The following is a 22,147-nucleotide window of genomic DNA, read 5'->3' on the forward strand; positions in this document are numbered from 1 at the left end:
ATTTTGGAGCCCCCCAAAATAAAGTCTCTCACTGTTTCCATTGTTTCCCCATCTATTTGCCATGAAGTGATGGGACTGGATGCCATGATCTTAGTTTTCTGAATGTTGAGTTTTAAGCCAGCTTTTTCACTCTCCTCTTTCACTGTCATCAAGAGGCTTTTTAGTTCTTCTTCACTTTCTGCTATAAGGGTGGTGTCATCTGCATATCTGAGGTTATTGATATTACTCCCAGTAATCTTGATTCCAGCTTCTATAGGCACCAACTAAAAAAAAGCCCCCTCAGATTAATCCAACCCAACAAAATATATTTGCCCTCATTGCTATTGCTGCATTCTTTTTTATTTTACTTCTTTTTTCAGCACATGACACTTCTCCATCATCCCCCAAATCCAATACGTTCAACAGTTTAGCATGAACTTAGTCTCAAAATCTGTCTCCAGCTACTAGGACACAGCCAGTCTAGGCAAGTTCCCATTCTCCAACCTTCTATCAAACTTGCTGTGTCTTTGCTTGAGCCATTCACTTTGCCAGTCATGTCCCTTCCTCATCTCCTCTTAGCCCATAAACACCCTGCTCCTATTTGTCAAGGGCCAGTTCAAAGACCACCTCTATCATGATGCTGTCCCTCATCATTTCAGCCACAAGTTATCTATTAAATATGGACAGGACCTCATATGGCCCTTCCTACACAATGGTATATATTACTGATATTTGTAAGGTTCCCATTTTTATCGTCTTGCAAAAGTTCTTTGTGGTTAGTGGACATTTCTTGTATTGCTTTGTGTTTTGGCAACCTGCTCCAGTATTCTTGCCTGGAAAATTCCATGGACAGAGGAGCCTGGCAGGCTACAGTCCATAGGGTTGCAAAGAGTTGGACCCGACTGAGCACATACACATAGCAGCCTTTGTGTTTCTTCCATCAGTTAGTTAGTCCTATATAGTATAGTCATTTTTTCCCATTGTTCTATCAAATTTCAGTCTCCGCGTTTTAAATGTGGTATCTCTCTGTCACCTGTAAATAATGACTTTTTTGACTCTTTTCCTAGACTGGTAGTCTTTTGAAGATTCTGACACATTCAGAATTACACTTTGGAAGACCCCTCTTGGAATTTCATATGGGAGGGAGTGGAGCTGGGAAGAGAGTCTAGTCCAGGGTGTTGCACACTGTTTGCATATAGACCTTCATACAATCTGTGTCCATAAAATTGTGTGATATGGCTGTGCTAATGAAACCAAAACCTGGAAGACTAGTTAAGAACCCTTTTCAATGGTCTAGGAGAAGCTCTAACATAAGTCAGCTAACACAGAGGCAGAGAAAACTGGGAAAGGAGAACAAATACAAACAACACTATAGAGGGAGATGTGTAAGACGTGAGACTGTGGGGAGTCTCACTTACCTAATAGCCATCCTCCCTTCTCGTAACAGCTCTGATGGATCTTCCCTTGAGGAGCCACCTGTTACCATTTCAGGCCATATGGCTTGAGTGGGCACATACCTCAAACTTGGCCAATGAAAACATTATATCCTCTTAAGGACTGATGCTATCAGAAAAGAGATTTTTTTGGGGGGGAGGTGGTGACCAAGCTAAAGAGCTTTGCACGAATGAAAACAAATAGAAAAAAACAAAGCAAAAAGAGTGCTGTTAATATCTTTGGGACTTTATGTCCTACCATGGTGAAAATCAGTGAACTTCCCAATCATATGAATTGGTCCATTTTCTTTTGACATAAATCAATTGGGTCATATTTCTCCAACTTTCAACAGAGAGTCCTAAGCAGAAGGACTGGTGGCCAAGTGTTGGACATAAGGAAAACTTAAGAGTCAAAATGCCCTGTTGTTTGGGGACCTGGGAGAAAGATGATTATCACCATCAATTGTCATAAACATAAACAACGAGGTCATGTAAACACCAATATTTAGAAAGCAACACACGATATGAGCTAAAATTCATGTGAAAAATTGAACCAAGATTAGTACATTTAGAACAAAAAAAGGTAGAGAAAATGGTACAATGTTAACAACCAGTAGAAGGCAGAATCAGTTCAGTTGCTCTTGTAAATATTATGTCTTTGCCGTCAAGTGATAACTTCAAACTGAAAAGAAGAGCACAAGAGAAAGAAAAACAACAGTGAAGATATGTGATGATCTAGTAAGGAAAAAAAAGGCTTAAGGAGAAAGAACTTATCTGTGTTGTTTACTATAAATATATATCCAAATTTGGAACCATAGCTGATACATACTATGTGCTCAGTAAAAAGTTGCTGATTGAGTTAATGATCTGCTTTTATTAAAAAATAGTCACTAGGTTGGTAGCTCTTGGAAATGCTCTGTCTTTCCCTTCATCCTAACTTTTGACAAAAAGTGTCATTTGTTCAGCGCAAATTCAAAGTCAGTTAAAGACTCAAGCCCCAGGGATGTTTGAGGTCACTAGGATAAACTGCTTTCATAAAGAAAGAGGGAAAGGAAGTTCAAATTCCTGGATTTCATTGAATCTAAGTCACCATCTATTGTAAATGTTGCATTATTTTGTATCTAACCAAGGAAAAAACCCTACTACCAAATAAACTAAAACACAGCATTGATTCTAACAAACACATCACTGGACATGTTTGAGAAGAGGCTGAATGATCAGATTTCAGTGAATTTAGTGGAAGTTTCTTTGTTGGGAGTTATTCTGAGTTAAAAAATCTCTCTGACATTACCTCCAAAGTCTCTGACTTTTTAACTAAAAGTCCTACAAATTCTCTGGCCTTAGCACCAATGACCTGGTGGACTCGTGGACTGAAACAATAAGGATCCAGGCATCAGTGGAGTTTTAACCCTCCCAGAATACTTGACTAGTACTTTACCAGGAACAAGGCTTCTTCATGGTAATTATGCCTTGGTTCTGATATATTTCCCAGCAGAAGAAATCAATAGAACCAATTAAAGAGCAGAAAGGAACAATGACAAGGATAATTCAAATTCATCTCTCAGTTAGAAGACAATAAATTTTTACATTTGAATATGGAACACCTACTGATATATTACAAACCTGATAATGCAACTTAATTAGCAAACACCAGCTCAGCAGGAGTGAGAGTGCTTTCCAGCTTCCTCTCCTCTTCTCTCCACCTCATTTTCCTCTTCCTCTCCCATCCAAGGATAGCTAGCATAAATGCTAAGACAGAACATAGCAGTGCCTGCCCCTCAACCTCTCTCAACTGTAGTGTATAATCATGGAACTTCAGCCCTGCCCTACTTCCTTCTCATTTGTTTGGTTTTTATTTATTTGGCCATGCTGCATGGCATACAGGACCTTAGTTCCCTGACCAGGGATTAAACCCGTGCACCCTGCAGTGGAAGCACCACTGGACCTCCGGAGAAGTCCCAGCCCTGCCCTACTTCTGAGCCAACCCTGAGGGAGTTGTGCTTGCATGCATTCCTTCACTTAACAGCTATTCATTGAGCCCTTGGTTTAAAACATGCCCTATAGTATACTATGATGGGAATAAAGATATGAAGGACATAATCCCTACTCCTTCAGGTGGAGAGGCAGATCAGAAATTCTAGTAATCAAGCTAATGTAGATCCAGTGTCTAATTATGAGCGATCCTTTGTATCAGTCTTTTCTTAATCAAAGCACACAAGCCCAAGCTGTTCAGAGGCAGACTGGAGTGATGCTGCCACAAACCGAAGAATGCCTAGGGCCACCAGAATCTGGAAGAGGCATGGAAGGATTCTCCCCTACAGGTTTGACAGTGAACGTGGCCCTGCCAAGACCCTGATTTCAGACCTATAGCTTCCAGAACTATGAGACAATATTTCTTCTGGTGTTAGCCACCTCATTTGTGGGATTTGGTTATGGTAGCTGTAGAAGGCTAATATAGATGCCATGTTACCCTCTTGGTTGTCCCTGGAGGGAATTCAAAGCAAGAAGGGAGCCTGTGGTTTTGCTCTTCATAAAACTGTGTGTTTGACTTTAGTCCTTTACCCTACAACTGCATTATTTATCCCCAGGGCCACCTGACCCTCACTCTTGCTCACCCCCTTTCCCATGGCCAGCTAGTGAGACCCTTGTTGGCTTCCCAAAAGCAAAAACTTTGTCTTCCTGGCTCACATTTTAGAACATAAAGAAAACCTGGGCTTCCCTGGTGGCTCAGATGGTAAAGAATCCACCTGCAATGCAGGAGACACAGGTCTGATCCCTGGGTTGGGAAGATCCCCTAGAGAAGGGAATGACAACCCACTCCAGTATTCTTGCCTGTGAAATTCCATGGACAGAGGAACCTGGCAGGCTACAGTCCATGGGGTCTCAAAGAGTCGGACACAACTGAGTGACTAACACATTAAATAAAAGCAGGGCTTCCCTGGTGGCTCCATGGTAAAGAATCTGCTTGCCAATGCAGGAGACACAGGTTCAATCCCAGGTCCGGGAAGATCCCACATGCCTCGGGGCAAGTAAGCCCATGCACCACAACTATTGAGCCTGTCTGTGCCCTAGAGCCCAGGAACCAAAACTACTGAACCCAGGTGCCTGAACTACTGAAGTCTGTGCACCCTAGAGCCCCATGCTCCACAACAAGAAAAGCCACCTCAATGAGAAGCCCATGCACCACAACTAGAGCGCAGCCCCTGCTTACTGCAGCTAGAGAAAAGCCCAGGCATAGCAATGAAGACCCAGCACAGCCAAAAAGAAAGAAAAGAAAAGAAAGTGGTTTTGTGTATAAGATTTGTTCTCCTGGTAATCTTTGGGGTTGCAGGTTACATGAAGAAGAAAAAGATAATATGCTGTCAATCATATTCCAAGACAAAACATGCTAACTATCAAAAGTACATTTGCTTTTAAACTGCTTGTGTACAGGTGATGCTGATCCATACCCCCACTCATACCTTGTGAGAACAGATAAGGAGATAAACTGTTGCTTTAGGACCAAGCAAAATTAATTTACCTGCGGGGAAATGTACCTATCATCACAGCATCACTTGACAGATTATATGCTGCACTAACTCATAAAACTCAGAAAAATTAGAATTCTTCATTGCAAGTTTAGAAACCATCTCAAGCTGTGGGGTGTAGTCGCTAAGTCATGTCTGACTCTGTGCGGCCCCAAGTACTGTAGCCCGCCAGGCTCTTCTGACCATGGGATTCTCCAGGCAAGAGTCCTGGAGTGGGTTGCCATTTCTTTCTCCCAACCTAGGGATTGAACTCAGGGTCTCCTGCATTGCTGGCAGACTCTTTACTGACTGAGTTACGAGGGAAGTCCCCATCTCAAGCTGGTGTAAGGGGGGAAAAATAATTTATTATATATTAAAAAAAAAACAGAAACAAAACAAAAAAAACTAAGATGTGCTCAGAGCAATGGGTCACAGGAGAGGACTGGAAGAAGAGACAGGAAGTCTGTCTGTATTTGTTCTCCACTTGTCTCTGCTCACCTCTCTATAGTGGGTTTTCTATCTGAGGACCACCTTTCTCTATGCATTCACTACTTGGTGAAAGTGGCTCCTGAACTCACATTACACGGCTCAGCATTCACTTTCTCTCAGTCCCAATTCCTAATTCTTGGGAAGGGGCTCTGATTGGCCCAGCTGCGAACTAGAGCCCACTGCTGCATCAATCAGGAGTGGCGGTCATGGGGTAAGGCAAGGAAGAGGCAGCCCCACAAAGCTGGAACCAAGAGTCAACCCCCATAGCTGTAAACAGCAGTGTCAAGGAAAATGGGCTAGCTGGGCAAGCAATCCTAATGATGTCTTTCACTATGCCCTAAGGAGGTTCTCTAGCCAGCCACACAAACATAATAGTAATGTCAGGAGAAGACTAGAAATAGACCAGCTAATCAGCCCCCTCCTTGTTCTCAGTAGGACTCAGAGGTGCGATGAAAGAACAAATCCGAGTAACTCACGCCATGCTGTATTAAATTGTACTGAATTACCCCTCTGCTGGCAGCTCTTTCTCTCAGGATATATTCTCTGGCAGGAGACACCTCAGTCCTTTAAGCAAATGAGTTCTGTTAACACTAGCGAGGTACAGTGCAAAGAGAGTAAAATATCCTCCAGGCCACAGAGTGTGGGCTCTATATCTGGAGCCAAGGAACAAGTCAGGTTAGAGATAGGAAATGGTTCTTACTTGGGATAATTTTTAGGAGGATGAGTTCATTGCCAAACACCTCCTCCTTACTTCCTTCTTGAGAATACAGTGTTGGGTGCAGGAACACAAGTTATTGTATAGGATGATCTGGGTTCAAGTCTTGTTTCCTAAACCTCATTAAGACATGGGCAACAGAGAAGGATAACTACTGTGTTGTATCATTTATATGTGAAATCTAACAAAAAGCGGGGAACTCTGAAACAGGAGTGAAATAGCGGTTGCCAGAGGCTGAAGGGTGAGGGAAATGGGAATATATTAGTTAAGTGTACAAACTTTTAGTTATAAGGTGAATAAGTTCTTGTTGGGCTTCTCTGGTGGCTCAAATGGTAAAGAATCTGCCTGCAATGCAGGAGACCAGAATTAAATCCTTGGGTTAGGAAGATCCCCTGGAGAAGGAAATGGCTACTCACTCCAGTGTTCTTGCCTGGAGAATTCCATGGGCAGAAGAGCCTAGTGGGCTACAATCCATGGGGTTGCAAAGAGTCAGACATGACTGAGCAACTAATACATTAATAGCATTTCTAATGAGTAAGTTCTGAGGCTCTAATGTACAGTATGGTGACTATGGTTAATATTACTGTGTTGTATACTTGAAGTTTGCTGACAGAGTAGATTAAAATATTTTTAATATTTATTTATTTGACTGTGCCAGCACATGAGGTCTAGTTCCCTGACCAGGAATTGAACCTGGGCCCCCTGTATTGGGAGTGCCAAGTCTTAGCCACTGGACCACAAGGGAAGTCCCAAGAGAGTAGCTCTTAAGCATTCTTGCCATCCCTCTAAAAAAGGGTGATAGATGTGTTAATTAACTTGATTGTGGTAATCATTTAACAGTGTATATGTACATGAATCATCATGTTGTACACTTTAAATATATACCATTTTATTTGTCAATGGCACCTCAATTCAAAAATTAGAATTCAAAAAAGATGGAAAGGTACTTAATCTTTCTAAATTATCTGTGATATGGTCATAATAGTACCTTCCTCACAGAGCTATTAAGGATTAAATGAGATCATTCATTACAAGTAATCAGCACAGTGACTGACAGTACTCATCAACAGCTATTGATGGTATAGCCATATTTGGCATAGTACTTCCTTTTTGACTTCTCTGCAGCCCTAGCCCAGTCCTCTCTTCTATGATTTTTAATTTCTGTGGTAGAGAAGGTATCCATAACACAAATCCTCAAATCTTAAGTGCAATTCTCTTTTGTTTTGTTTTAGATTTTTTTAATGGAAAAGTCACAGCATTTAGCCAAAAACAAGAGTCTAATTTTTTAAGCCATTTTTGGGGCTTCCCTGGGGGCTCAGACGGTAAAGCGTCTGCCTGCAATGCAGGCAACCTGGGTTCATTCTCTGGCTTGGGAAGATCCCCTGGAGAAGGAAATGGCAACCCACTCCAGTACTCTTGCCTGGAAAATTCCATGGACAGAGGAGCCTTGTAGGCTACAGTCCATGGGGTGGAAAAGAGTTGGACACGACGGAGCGACTTCACTTCACTTCTTCATAGTTAATTTACAATATTGTGTGTACAGCAAAGTTATATGTGTGTGTGTGTGTGTGTGTGTATGGCTTCCCTGGTGACTCAGTCAGTAAAGAATCCACCTGCAAAGCAGGAGACCTGAGTTTGATTCCTGGATAGGGAAGATCCCCTGGAGAAGGAAATGGCAACCCACTTCAGTATTCTTGCTGGGAAATCCCACAGACAGAGGAGCCTAGAAGGCTACAACCCATGGCGTCACAAGAGTCGGACATGACTAGTGACTAAACCACCACCACCATTTATATACACACATATATATCCTTTTTCAAATTCTTTTCCACTATAGGTTTGTTACAAGGTTCCCTATGCTATATAGAAGGTCCTTGTTGTTTATTTTATACAAAGTAGTGTGCTTATGTTAATCCCAAACTCCTAATTTATCTCCCAACCCCTCCAACTCTCCACCACTATCCCCTCTGGTAACTATAAATTGGTTTTCTACATCTGAGTCTATTTCTGTTTTGTAAATAAGTTCATTTATATTGTTTTTTAAAGATTCCATATATAAGTGATATCATATGAGATTTGTCTTTGACTTTACTCAATATGATAATCTCTAGGTCCATCTATGTTGCTGCAAATGGCATTATTTCATTCTTTTTATGGCTGAGTAATATTCCATTGTGTATATATGCCACATCTTCTTTACCCACTAATCTATCAATGAACCCTTAGGTTGCTTCCAATTCTTGGCTATTGTAAACAGTGCTGCTATGAACACCAGGATGGGTGCAGTTCTATTTTAAACAGAAGATCCCCTGCATAGCCTTAGGGTTACAAGAAAAATCATCAGCCCACAAGTTAGCTTTCCCATTAAGCTATAAATACCAGAGAGCCTATTTAGCCTGTGACGTTAGCCTCTCTACAGCTGGGCTGGGTATATGGAATTGGAGAAGAAGTTTGGGATGTTTTGGAGAGAAAACAGAGGAAAGCAAAATATTATTAGCACTCTAGTAAATCAATCACAGATGGCCTTCAAAAATTAACCCAAAAGCAGAATGCCCATCCTCAGAAAATGCCGGCCTTCTTAAAATAATCTGGAAAAGTCCCGAGAACATCTCCCATATGATCCAATATTCACTGCTTCAGCTGGAAATGTGAAAAAAAAAGTCTTTGTTCTTTCATTCTTTGCTCCTCCCATTTTTCCTGACAACAGCAGACCAAGGAATAGCATGTAATGATTCCACCCTATGTGGATGAGGGGCCCCATCTCCTGCCCTAGGAAAGGGCTGGTCCATTCAGAAATGAGCTTCTCTGCAGGCAGGTGTAGAAGGCAGTTTTTGTCTGCCTGGTCCAGGCTGTGACTATCACCCAAAGGGCATCTAAACTGCCATCCCTCTTCTGCTTCTTGTAGCCAGTGGCCCTGCACACTGAGTTGTTTGTTATGTAATTAATGAAAGGTAATGGCCCTTGCAGGTACTTTGCCAAGGAATTCCAAATTCAAACTCATGCTACTAAGATGGACTCTCCCCACCTCCTCTTATTCACTGAGCTCTGTACAATGTTTTTAAAGCTCACAGAGTCTCTGAGAATTCCCCTGGTTGTTAATCTCAGCATTAGAACCGTTCTCTCTCAATTACGAGTCCTACAAAAAACCCCACAAAACTACAGAAAGGAAGTCATTGCTTTTTCTCTTTAGGCCTGTTACCTGCTTTATCCTAGGGGAAAATAGCCCAGCCAAGAAATCTTGAGGATAAACTACAAGGTCTCATTGTATATAGCCCAGGGAATTTTATTCAATATCCTGTGATAAACCATAACGGAAAAGAATATGAAAAAGAATATGTAGGACTTCCCTGGTGGTCCAGTGGTTAAGAATCCACCTGCCAATCGATTTGGGTTTAACATGGGTTTGATCCCTGATCTGGGAGGATTCCACATGCCGTGGGACAACAAAGACTGTGCACCACGATTACTGAGCCACACTCTGGAGTCTGTGGTCCGCAACAAGAGAAGCCATAGCAATGAGAAACCCAAGCCCTGCAACTGGAGAAAGCCTGCATGCAGCAACGAAGACCCAACACAGCCAAAAAAAAAAAAAAGAATATATGTACATGAATAACTGAATCACTTTGTTGCATACCTAAAACTAGCACAACATTGTATATCAAGTATATGTCAATAAAATAAAATTTAAAAAAGAGCCTTTGTTGGCTGACCAGAGCCTCAAACTGTGCTTCTGCTCAGAACTTCCAATACATGGTTAAAAATCATAGCTAATGTTTCACGGAAATAAATATTTCAAACCACTTACTTTCTGGCCTGCCAGATGGCTGCGTTTCACACTTCCAACTGTGTCAGACTCCAAAAACCTCAGCGGCTCCAGTTCTGCAATGAAGTTTATGATCCTGGAGTAGGGGTTGGGGCAGTGGGTGGGTAAAATAGGAAGGGTTTTTTTTAATTAAAATTTTTTTTTTATTGGAATGAGTTCCACTTGCTTCACTCGAGCATCATATAAACATCATTCATGGGTAATTCCACAGTAGAAATTACAGTTAACCAATGCAGTCAACAGAAGTTCTTCTCATATTTCCCTGTCCACACCAGCTCCACCCTCATGTCAAATCCTGCATCAGTTTAATTAGCTGTGTCTCTCTTGCTCCCTGCAGAATAAACCCAGGGAACACCAGTTTCTGAGGTGGGTTGACACACTTGGAATTCTTTACATATTAGATACAGATGTCCATACAGAAGAGCCCAAGGATTGGGTTGGCCAAAAAGTTCATTTGGGTTTTTTATGTAAGATGTTACAGAAAAACCTAAATGAACTTTTTGGCCTACCTAACACCATTTCATGGCAAATAGATGGGGAAACAGTGGAAACAGTGGCTGACTTTATTTTTTTGGGCTCCAAAATCACTGCAGATGGTGATTGCAGCCATGAAATTAAAAGACGCTTACTCCTTGGAAGGAAAGTTATGACCAACCTAGACAGCATATTAAAAAGCAGAGGCATTACTTTGCCAACAAAGGTCTTTCTAGTCAAGGCTATGGTTTTTCCAGTGGTCATGTATGGATGTGAGAGTTGGACTATAAAGAAAGCTGAGTGCAGAAGAATTGATGCTTTTGAACTGTGGTGTTGGAGAAGAAACTTGAGAGTCCCTTGGACTGCAAGGAGATCCAACCAGTCCATCCTAAAGGAGATCAGTCCTGGTTGTTCATTGGAAGGACTGATGTTGAAGCTGAAACTTCAATACTTTGGCCACCTCATGCAAAGAGCTGACTCATTGGAAAAGATCCTATGCTGGGAAAGATTGAGGGCAGGAGGAGAAGGGGATGACAGAGGATGAGACGGTTGGATGGCGTCACCGACTTAATGGACATGAGTTTGAGTAGGCTCTGGGAGTTGGTGATGGACAGGGAGGGCTGGCGTGCTGCAGTCCATGGGGTTGCAAAGAGTTGGACACGAATGAGCGACTGAACTGAACTGAACTGAATAGGACTGAGGGGTGGAGTCCTCCTAATCTTTTTAGATCCAGGGTTTTCTTTGTCCATTGGGGCTGCTATAACAGAATATCATGGACAGGGTGGCTGATAAGTGACAGACATTTACTTCTCACAGTTCTGGCAGCTGGGAAGTCCAAGATTCAATGTCTGGTGAGTGCCCACTTCCTGGTCCATAGCTGTCATCTCATTGTGTCTCATGTGGTGGAGGGGGAAGGGCACTATCTGGGGTCTCTTTTACAAGGGCACTAATCCTCTTCAAGACCTACCCTCATGTCCTAATTACCTACCTGTGGCCGCAACTCCTAATACCATCATATAGGGGGATAGGTGTTCAACATGTGAATCTGGGGAACAAAATGATTCAGTCCATTGCAATGGTCTTGGTTTCTCTTAGATCCTTCCTGACTGTCTTTCAGGACTTGTGTTGAAAGGGTATCAAAATAGTAGCAGGTCATTTAAGTCTCTTGTTGCCATATGTTTGGTAGCAGTAGTATTTTTTATTATTATATGCCTGCATGCTAAGTCATTTCAGTCATGTCTGACTCTTTGCAATCCTGTGGACTGTAGCCAGCCAAACTCCTCTGTCTGTGGGATTCTCCGGGCAAGAGTACTGGAATGGGTTGCCATGCCCTCCTTCAGGGGATCTTTCCGACCCAGGGCTCAAACTCACATCTCTTATGTCTCCTGCATTAGCAGGTGGGTTCTTTACCACTAGCACCACCTGGGAAGCCCGTGTTATTTTATAAGTAATATATATTCATTAAAGAAAAATCAGAAAAGAAGAATAAATCAGAAAAGGAAAAATTCAAAACACACATATACACAAACCATGCCAGATCTTATAATACAAAGAAAACGAGTACTAACATTTTACTGTATATTTTTCCAAGCTTTCTCTGTATGTAATTATATACACACATACGTATTCGTAATAGATTTTGTGACACCAGGTTCATGCTACATCTATTGTTTCGAATATTGTTGTTGTTTTCATTTAACAACATACTGTGGACTTCTTTTCAAGGCCATATAAACCCTCTGTACTCATGTGATCATGCTCACACACACACTCCCGCAGCATCTGGATCCCTTGCAAACAGAAGCTTCCTTCCCAAAAAATGCCCACAGATTTCAAGAAGTTCAGTGTCAGGGCTGAGTTGAACTAAGAAAAGCAAGAGGATGAATTTTCTCCCTGACTCCCATAGGTGCTCCCAGTCTCAGTTCTGCTCCTCTCTAAATACCAGACCAGGCTCAGAAAGGGGAGAGGGTGATCCTGCTGGAGGCAGCGTGAGAAGAGGCTGAGATCAGGCACTCTCTGTAGCCAGAGAAATTCAGGACCATGGACACGAAAGCTCTGGGAGCATAAACTGTGGGAGCGGTTCCAAAGCAGAGGCCCTTGCTCTCACCTAGCCTTAGATAAGGCTGACGTGCAGCATAAGAACATAAATCACTGAGTTGTGGATGCTGCCTCCCTTCCTAATTAGCATGGGAAATGTCGTGTCCTTGGCAGCCCCCACTGCCTCTCTCCCAGCCCGAGAAGCCAGCTGAGAGAGTTTTAGCAGCTGGGAGCCTCCTATAGCCCTGCCAACCAGTCTTTCCCCAGACCCGGATGGGGACTGCCACCATCTTCATGTTCTCTGCCAACAAGCCTGGCGAGAAAGCTTCTCTCCAGAAATCAGCACTTCTGAGCAATGAGCTGCCCCTGGACAACTCTGCTCTGCCCGGCAGCCTGAACTACAAGGGGCTCTCACAGTCAGGGCACCAAGTTCCCCTGAGCTCTAGCAGCCAGCAGTAGTATCCTTTGCACAGAAACTGTAACGTGCGTGAGCTACCCGAGCATCCTGCACTCAGCACACTAGCTGTTCCATGCCGAGCGTGTGATGCCAACAGGAGGAAGTCGTTTAGCTTCAGCCATGCATTCAGTCAATCATCAGGCATTTATTAAAGCTTTCCCCTCTCTTTCCTCCTCTCTTTCCCTTTTCTTATCTCTCACCAAGTTGCTTGTTTAAAAGTTATTGAGTCTATCCCTTCCTCCTCAGGCCCAATTCTTCCTTAGTTTTGACCTCAGTGAAGTTGATCGTGGCAGATGTATTAATAGCTGTATCTGTCCTATATGTTCTCAGTTCCTTCTTGTTTTGGTAACTATACCAGCTTATCTGTGGGGAAGGGTCCTTTGTCCAGTCTACAGGGGTGGGCCTCACTGTGGCCTGGAGAGTCCTAGTGCCCAACACACCTGCCCACAAGTAGGATGTGTTCCATGCAGAGCCAATCAGAGCAAGTCTGTGAAATTTGACATGAAGTTTCAGGGAGGAAGAGGGTCTCTTTTGATTCTTTTTTTAAAAAACATTTTTAATATTTAGCTGTGTTGGGTCTTAATTGCAACATACAGGATCTTCAGCCCTCGTTACGGCATACTGATCTTTGAGTTGCAGCATGTGGAATCTAGTTCCTTCACCAGGGATGGACTCCTAGGCCCCTGGCATTGGGAACACAAGAGTTTTAACCACTAGACCACCAGGGAAGTTCCTCTTTCACTTCTGAATCAAAAGTTTAAAGATATAGTCTTGAAGTTTTCAGCAACAATTGTTCCTGCCATGTGGACATAATCTGTCTGTAGGATGAGAGGCTGTAACACATAAAGAAAAGAGAAAACTAGCAGAGTCAAGAGATGGAGACAGGGACTTACCTGGTGGTCCAGTGGTTAAAACTCTGCCCTCCCAATGCAGGGGCTCAGGTTTGATCCCAGGTCAGGGAGCTAGATCCCACTTACCACAACTAAAGCCTGGTGCAGCCAAATTAAAAAGAGGGAGGGAGATGGAGAGAGATCTGGTGACCTTTTTTGCATTCCTGGATCCAGTGGTGCCTTTACACCCTGCTCTATGACTCTCTCTGTCACTCTCTCTATCTGAAGTTAGTTTGAATCGGATTTGTGTTTTAAATGAAGAGTTGGCAAGTACACCTCTGGACATCTAGATGGTGTCCCTGCTTCTCATCTCATCACCACTTCCTTCTATCTGTTCTCCCTGATTCTACCAGAGTGAATTTTATAAAATATATATGATTTATAAAAGATATATAAAATATTAATACAAATGTGGTTGTGTTATCTCCTTGTCTCAGAAATATCAGTGATTTCCTTATCTGAGATAAGGATAAACTTGAAACTCCTTATCATAACATATAAGTCTCCTATGGTCTGATGGCTGACTATCTCTGCATTCTCACTTCTAATCATTACTTCCCTTTCCCTTCTTATGCCCCTAAGCACTGCCATCACTTCATAGTCTACACTCCAGCTTTACAAACATACTGGTCACTTCTTTACCATGCTTTGCTGTTTGCATACATTCTTGCCTGTCATTGCTACTTGGCTGCCTGCTGAACTCACACCCATCCTTCAAAACTCAGCTAAAGGATTTCCCCAGGGGTGCAGTGGTAAAGAATCTTCTTGCAGTGCAGGAGATGCAGGAGATATGGGTTTGATCCATGGGTTGGGAGGATCCCCCAGAGAAGGAAATGGCAACCCACTCCAGTATTCTTGCCTGGAGAATCCCATGGACAGAGGAGCCTGGCAGGCTACAGTCCATGGGGTTGCAAAAGAGTCGGACGTGACTTACTGATCTAAAAAAAAAAAACAACTCAACTCAAGGGGTACTGACCCATCCCTCTTTGGTCCCCCACTATATCCTATACACACCTTCAAGATAGCATATGTGCCTCTAAACAATCTCAATCCTGGACTAAAGCTTATTGAATTCAAGGTTTATGTCTTATTTGCCTTTGAGCTCTCATCACTTAGTTCTGTGACTGGTATACAGTAGGCATGCCATAAATGTTGATAAATGATCGAACCAATGAATGAATAAGGTGTGTACTCTGAGACTGGCATGGCTCAGGGAGGTTATGACAACAGTCGTCTGGGACAAGTGGGTCCTACTGTTTACCTGCTCGTCTTCTTTCCCATTTCCATTCCATCTCCTCATTGTGCCATCCCAACCCCAGAGGGCATTAGAGAGAATTACTGATGAAACAAAATAGCAGTTTATCCTCCGGTACACAAAATATCTTAGATAAAGCCAGTCATTTGGCTTTTTGTCATTCAGTCTCATTTTCAGGAGGCAAACAGGGACAAAGAGACAGTCAGTGCCCAACTCACTCTTGACTCCATGAGGCCCAGGATCCTGCAGCCTCCATGGTGATGTCCCCAGACACTTAGAATAGACATCTACTAAGCATTTGACTGAGTAACTGACAGGTCACATGTCAAAGGCAGCGTAGTAAGAGAAACTCAGCACCTTGACTATACCCATTATCTCATCTCTCCCCAGCCAGACACATCATTCTGCTTTCTAAAGCCCATTGACAACTCTCTGTGGTGTGATGATGCCATTTCTCAAGCATGGCTAGAGCTGAGCTCACAGCCTCTGACTTCAGCCTCATCAGTTCAGTTGTCATCCAGGCTTCCCCACTGTCTGTAAGAGCTGGCTCTTTGCCTTTTCAGGTAACAGAACCTAAGGACTGAGCTGGGGGTGCAGCTGGCATTCAGGTCAGGCTGATGCTCTTAATGAAAGGCAATGGGACAGAGCCCTTCCTTAAGCAGCACAGAAGAGACTCAGCCTAACCACGGAGCACCAGCCCAGCCAGGGGCTCTAACCAGGTCCAATGGAGGGAGTTGATTTTGAGATGAACAATCTGTTCATCTTACAGACCCAGAAGATCCTTAGGGAAGATGTGTAAAGTTGGGGAAGAGGGGGAGGAAAAGGGTGTTCTCTATGATAGCAAATGCAAGTCAATAAAATATTTGAAAAACGAGGCATGATAAAAAACTAACTTTACATGGTCACTGAATTGAGAATTAATTACAAAGTTAAGCTCCAGCCGAAGATGGCCCTTTATTCTTCTCTGTCACCTGCTCGATGGTATTTGGGGCAGGGGAGAGAACCAAGGCCCACAGGGATGCGGGAGGGAAATAAAGCAGTGGGGTGGATCCCGCTTCCGTTACCACCGAGCTCACTTGGCCAACACCTTCTCAAGACCACCAGGCAGGGCCACTGGGAACTCAAGGAGGAGGGAGAGGAGCCAGAGGGGGAGGGATGAGGGAAAGAGCTGAGAGTCCAGGAAGGTGATGCTGGTAGGGGCACCTAGCCAGACCTGCAAGGAGTTTGAAGAGGCCTGGGAATGAGAGCTCTTGCTAGAGAGCCCTGGAGAAAGTCACAGTGAGTGGGGTTATCCAAATGGAAACAGCCTATCATTTAATTCTTTTTTATTTTTGAAAAAAATAATTTATTTATTTTATTTGGCTATGATGGGTCTTAGTTGTGGCATGCAAGATCTTCAATCTTTGTTGTGGCATGAGGGACTTTTTTTTTTTTAATTGCAGTATGTGGGATCTAGTTTCTTGACCAGGGATTGAACCTGCATTGGGAGCGTGGAGTCTTAGCCATTGGACCACCAGGGAAGTCCTGAAAACAGCCTTTTATAAGGAGGGAGGGAGATAAGAAAAAGGCTTTACAACTCTCTGGCGTTGATAGAGGTTGAGTATAGGCTTGTCCAGTGACTTCTTTGATATTGAACAAGTTCATTCTTCCCCTGAATTCAGGCCTCCTCCTCATCCATAAAATGACAATGGTAGTGCCTTCTTCATAGTCACCTCTTCAGAATTCCATGTACTTGCCCCTTGATCTTGAGCGCTAGGACCCTGTAATGTCCCATCAAGGCCCAAGTGCATTTAAAAGAAAAGACTTGGTAATTTAAGATTGCAGGACTGCTGATCTCTGGCAGTGAGACACAGAGTGAGCCCACGAGCTCAAGTAGAAACGCCTTTGGGACCCGTTTACTTTGGGTTGAGCAGGCTGCCCCGTGGTTCTCAAACCTGTCCGTGCAGAGAAGTCATCTAGAGAACTCAAAAAGAAACAGAATCCCTGGCTCCACCACGAACTTTCTGTCTCAAAATTTCCAGGGCTAGTGAAGAGGACAGACACCTAGGTGACAACATCACTAGCTCTTAAGGTTGAGCATCTAGACTTGGGCTGCTTGCAGCCCCCACACAGAGGGGTGTCCTTCTTCCCTATCAACTGCAAGGGCTGTGGGACTTCCCTGGTGGTTCCTGTGGTTAAAACTCCATGCTTCCATTGCAGGAGGCTTGGTTCAATATCTGGCTGGGAAGCTAAGATCCCACATGCCTGGTACAGCTAAAAAAAAAAAATGCAGGAGCTGTGAATGCCCAATGAGCATGCCCCTGACTTGGGCAGAGACCATCAGCACCCGCCTGGTGTCCTGGCCAATGCCTTTCCCTCCCACCTCCTCTTTCATGCCCTGTGTCACCACCCTGTTGTGGAAGAAACCTCCCCCTCCTCCACCACCATCACCACCTGCACTGAAATGCCTACCCCAACAAGGAAAATATAGGTACTTTCTATTGAATGCCCTACACCAAGTATTACATTCATTATTTCCCTGAATCATCACAACCATACGAGGTAATCACTACTATTATCCTCATTTTATAGATAAGAAAATCAAAACTAAAAGCAATTAAGAAATATGCCTGCAAGCATGAAGCTAGGACATGGTAGGACTTTGACCTTAGGTTGGCCCAGATCCAGAACTATAATTCCTAACTCCTGCACTTGGCTGCCTCTACAAGTTCCCAGCCACTACGTCTTCACAGATACCGTGTCTCCTTTTTACAGAGGACAACTGTTCTGTTGTGTTTTGGAAGTTGTACACATCCTTCGCTTTGAGGGCTGGAGATGGAGGAGCAGCTTGTGACTAGCAGCATGGAGCCACCTACCCTCACAATAGACTCACATCCTCCTGCTCCCTGTAGGGAGCCTTCGAGACTTTGTTCTAGGAGTCTGCCTTCCTGGGCTCCTGAAACAGGGCGTGCCAGCCGCCTGTCTCCACAGTATAATGCCTGGGGCTCTAATCCTCCCACAGAGCCACTGAATGACAGTAAACTGCAGCGACGCATGGGACATTTTGTACTCCCTTCCCTTGGTCCAGCATCATATGTTTGAGCTACCAGTTTGTTCAGTCGCTCAGTTGTGTCCAACTCTTTGTGAACCCATGAACTGCAAAATGCCAGGCTTCCCTGTCCTTCACTGTCTCCCAGAGTTTTCTCAAACTCATGCCCATTGAGTCGATGATGCCATCCAACCATCTCATCCTCTGTCGCCCCTTTCTCCACTGGGTGTTAACTGTACTCCTTGAATGGTGTTTTTCAACCCTGGATGCTCTTTCCAAGAGCTTTAAAAAAAAACCCACAGCTCTGCCCTACCAACCAGAATTTCTGGCTTAACTGAGTTAGGATTGTGCCCAAAGTCCCCAGGAATTCTAATGGGCAACCAGATTTAGAAAGCCCAACTCTAGGATATTGCTGCTGGTCTGGTGCTAAGAATGTCTTTTAAATTTGGGGAAGTAGTGTTTCTTTCCTCCTGGAGAAACCTAAGTAACTCTTCTCTGATGAGAGGAAGGCAATTTCTCATATTGGGAAAAGTTGTTTCTCTTTCCCTCCCCATGTGGACCAGAGAATCCCTATATGCTGGGATCTTATGAGAGCAGAGACCCTCCAGACAAAAGCTCTCTGTCTCAGCCGTCCTGGTGGAGAAACTTCATTGAGGGTCAGAATCAGAACCCTCTCTATTGTCAGAAGAATGAGAATAGAAAGGGTGGAATCAGAGACCTGGATTCTTTTTTTTTTTTTGCCTTGGGCTGCACTGTGCCTTCGTTGCTGTGTGGGCTTTTCTCTAGTTGTGGCAAGTAGGGGCTACTCTTTAGTTGCCATTCTTGGGCTTCTAATTGCAGCGGCTTCTCTTGTTGTGGAGTATGCACGCGAGGGCACATGGGCTTCAGTAGTTGCAGCACGTGGGCTCAGTAGTTGTGACTTTCGGGCTCTAGAGCACGGGCTTAATAGTTGTGGCGCACACGCTGCTCAGCATGTAGGATCTTCCTGGACCAGGAAGCGAACTCATGTCTCTTGCACTGGCAGGTGGATTCTTCACCACTGATCCCCCCCATTGTTGCCACTGTTGTCAGCCACCCCATAAGGAGAGCTGTCTCTAAAATCTAGAAAGAAGCCTGCCGCGCTCCCCTGTTCCTTATTCCTCCATCTCACGATACTTGGAGTCTAACAGTTCTTTCTCACATGTATTCCAAACCCCTCCTGCTGCAGTGAAACAGCAGTTTTCATGTTTGTCCTTGTCTGAAACAAAGAACCGCTGTTCCCCTTGTATAGATCTCCCCAGGACTAGCTGGTGGAGAGGCTGGTGGCAGAGGGTAAACACAGAACTGTCTGACCTTGGTTTTGTGTAAACTCTCAGGTAAAATTCTTCTCTTCCTCCGGGACCCTAATGAGCTAAACAGAAGGTCATTCAAGTGAAGGCTCCTAGGGTTCACTCCTGGAATGAATAACTGTGACTTGGGGTGTTACTGTTCATTCTGTCTCTTCTCTTATAAAGGGGATAACATTGTTTTGAGGGAAAGCCTCATCTAAGGAACAAATCAGGGCTTTCCTGGTGGCCCAGTGGTAAAGAATCCACCTGCCAATGCGGGAGACATGGGTTTGATCTCTGGCTCAGGAAGATCCCCTGGAGTAGGAAATGGCAACCCACTGCAGTATTCTTATCTGGGAAACCCCACGGACAGAGGAGCCTGGTGAGCTACAGTCCATGGGGTCACAGAGTCGAACTCGGCTTAGTGACTAAACAGCAACAATAACAAGGAACAAATCATCCTTACTTGCACTTATTTCACTGCTCTGCACCTCCCCCAACTTCCACCACCACCACCAATAGCTTCACCTGAATTTTGTGAAGCAAAAAGAAGGGCAAATAAAGCCAGCATACGAATTGGCTCTTTTCTGTAGCCTACAGAAACTAGGATGACAAGGACAGTATGAGACTGTTGCATTTAATATCCATAGACTTGTTCCAAGGGACAAGTCCATGTGTTGATAAACTGAACAGAGGTGGTTACCTGAGGGGCTTAGGGGACCTACCTCAAGTGTCATGTTTCCGTTTGTTTGTGATTGTGCAGCCTGTGTTCTGGCTTCATAGTTGCTCCCACCACTTGGAAGGAAAGAACAGCAATGCTCCCTGCTCACTGACTAACTGGTTGAAAACAAGTCTTCAGTCTATTGGGCAGATTGTCTCACTTTTCTTCCCCCTCCTGCCCTCATGCCACGCTGTTTACGAGTGTCTCTTTCCAGTTCTCCCCACCAGGATAGCATTCTTAGTGTTGTCAGCGGTAGATTACCGAATAGAATTTATGATTCATTGAGCCAAATTACATTCCCACTGACAATATCTGAAGAAATTCTGTTCCACAATGGCTTGCTGAATTTACAGGAAACATACATCACTCCCTGCAATTCACCCTCCCTAATAAGGCCAACAAAAGAGCAAATTACATCTTATCTCCTCGGAAGTCCTTGATGAGGAACATACTGGTCTTGGCAATTCATTGTGTCTTTTCAAAAAGTTATGAGAAAGCAAGATCGTTAAGAGTTTTTCTGTGAAGTGCAGTTAAATCCCAAGGCATTTATGAAAGACTTCTCTGTTTGGACAATAAGCTATTTTCTTAAACCACATTTCCGAGGTCAAGTTCTAGGCTTACTTCATGCTATAAGCACCTGAAGGCATCACAGACATTTTTCCCAGCAGCTATGTAAAGTGCATGGGAACCAGGATCTATCTTTGATTTCTCTTGCCCGTGATCTTAAGGAAGAAACAAAGTAATGTAAAAAGTTAAGAAGCCAAACATATGATGCTTTCCTTAATAGATACGCTTCTTCTGTAGTGATTTTGGTTTTTGTACACTCATCTCAGAATGAAATAAAGTAAAAGTTAAAAACCTCCTTCATTAGTTTTATAAGTTGCCGTGCAGACTTAGGTGGAATTCTTGCAAAGCAAAACAGAAGTATGAAGATGGAGCGAGCATATTCTACTTCATCTCTCCCACTGAAGGCAGCTATAAAAACTGGAAAGAATGCATGGGGCAGCTGAAAAAATGATGGTGGCTCGGGAATGAAGACCAGAATTTGAAGTACCACAGAACCAGCAATGAATCTCCTCCTCCCACTTGTTCCCCTTGGTGTCTGCTGGCTGGATTCAAGGCAGTCTGAAAACTAGAAGTCAGAATGAGACATGGATAGAGTTCCAGGAGAAGCCTCCACTTCCAACTCAACAAACAGAAAGGAGACTCCTTAATGCTTAGGAGGAGTAGAGAAAGTGGTCCGTTTTTCCTCCTCTCTCTTCTTTTTTGCCCCAGGCCCCAGAAGATCCTAAGGTGGTGGTGGCCTGGCAGCAGTGGGACTCCTGGGCACCTAAAATCATGAGAAGAGGAACTTCCCACTCTGATTCGAGAAGCTGTGGTCTCCAGGGGGTGTTCCCCCCGTTGCTATCACTATCTCTCTTGTTCTCCTGCTGCTTGGACCCAGATCAGGTGCCCTTGTGAAAGTACACAGCAGAGCAAGGAAATTAAAGCCCTAACTTTCTGACTAAAGGAATGAGAAGTGGAGCCCCAGAAAGTACTGAGGAGATTATGGAGAAGGAGGACCTAGGGACATTGTTGATGAATTCCTGAGCTCACCCACAAGCTCGACACGCATGAATCTGACCCTAAGCTACATACTAAAGACTTTGACAACTGAAGTATGCGAGACCACTGTCTCTCCCCCCATCCCAGACTGATCGCAGGGTCCTTACACAGGACGACACTGAGCAATCTGAGCAACACTGCAAAGGCTTGGAAAATGGAACTGACACTGGAACCACACACACAGAAGTGTATAGTTGGAATGTGTGTCCTGAGCCCAGCCGAGCTGGTTACTACTAAAACAGAAGTATCAGTACTCTTCACAGGATATAAATAAGACCCGGGATCTCACAGAAGAATATTGAAAATGTCCAGAATAATCTAAAATTACTTGGCATACAATGAATCAGAGAAATCTCAAACTGCACAAGAAAAGATAATCAACAGATGTCAACAGTAAGATGATACAGATGTTGGAATCTGTATCAAAG

The 22,147-nt window shown here is 43.9% G+C and overlaps 1 long non-coding RNA gene across 1 annotated transcript in view; it reads right to left on the bottom strand.

Moving 5' to 3' along the window:
* The window catches only part of LOC145526285 (uncharacterized), a 54,750-nt gene extending 34,431 nt beyond the window's left edge, over nucleotides 1–20,319 (bottom strand). The window contains exons 1-2 of the long non-coding RNA XR_014068829.1: nucleotides 20,119–20,319; nucleotides 9,928–10,021 (exon numbers count right to left, since the gene is read on the bottom strand). This is a non-coding gene — a long non-coding RNA (uncharacterized LOC145526285). The remainder of the gene's footprint in view (nucleotides 1–9,927; nucleotides 10,022–20,118) is intronic.
* Between the last annotated feature and the right edge of the window lie 1,828 nt (nucleotides 20,320–22,147).

The sequence above is a fragment of the Giraffa tippelskirchi genome, chromosome 11, assembly GCF_054371585.1.
Source record: "Giraffa tippelskirchi isolate mGirTip1 chromosome 11, T2T-mGirTip1v1.2.pri, whole genome shotgun sequence".
Taxonomy (NCBI): domain Eukaryota; kingdom Metazoa; phylum Chordata; class Mammalia; order Artiodactyla; family Giraffidae; genus Giraffa; species Giraffa tippelskirchi.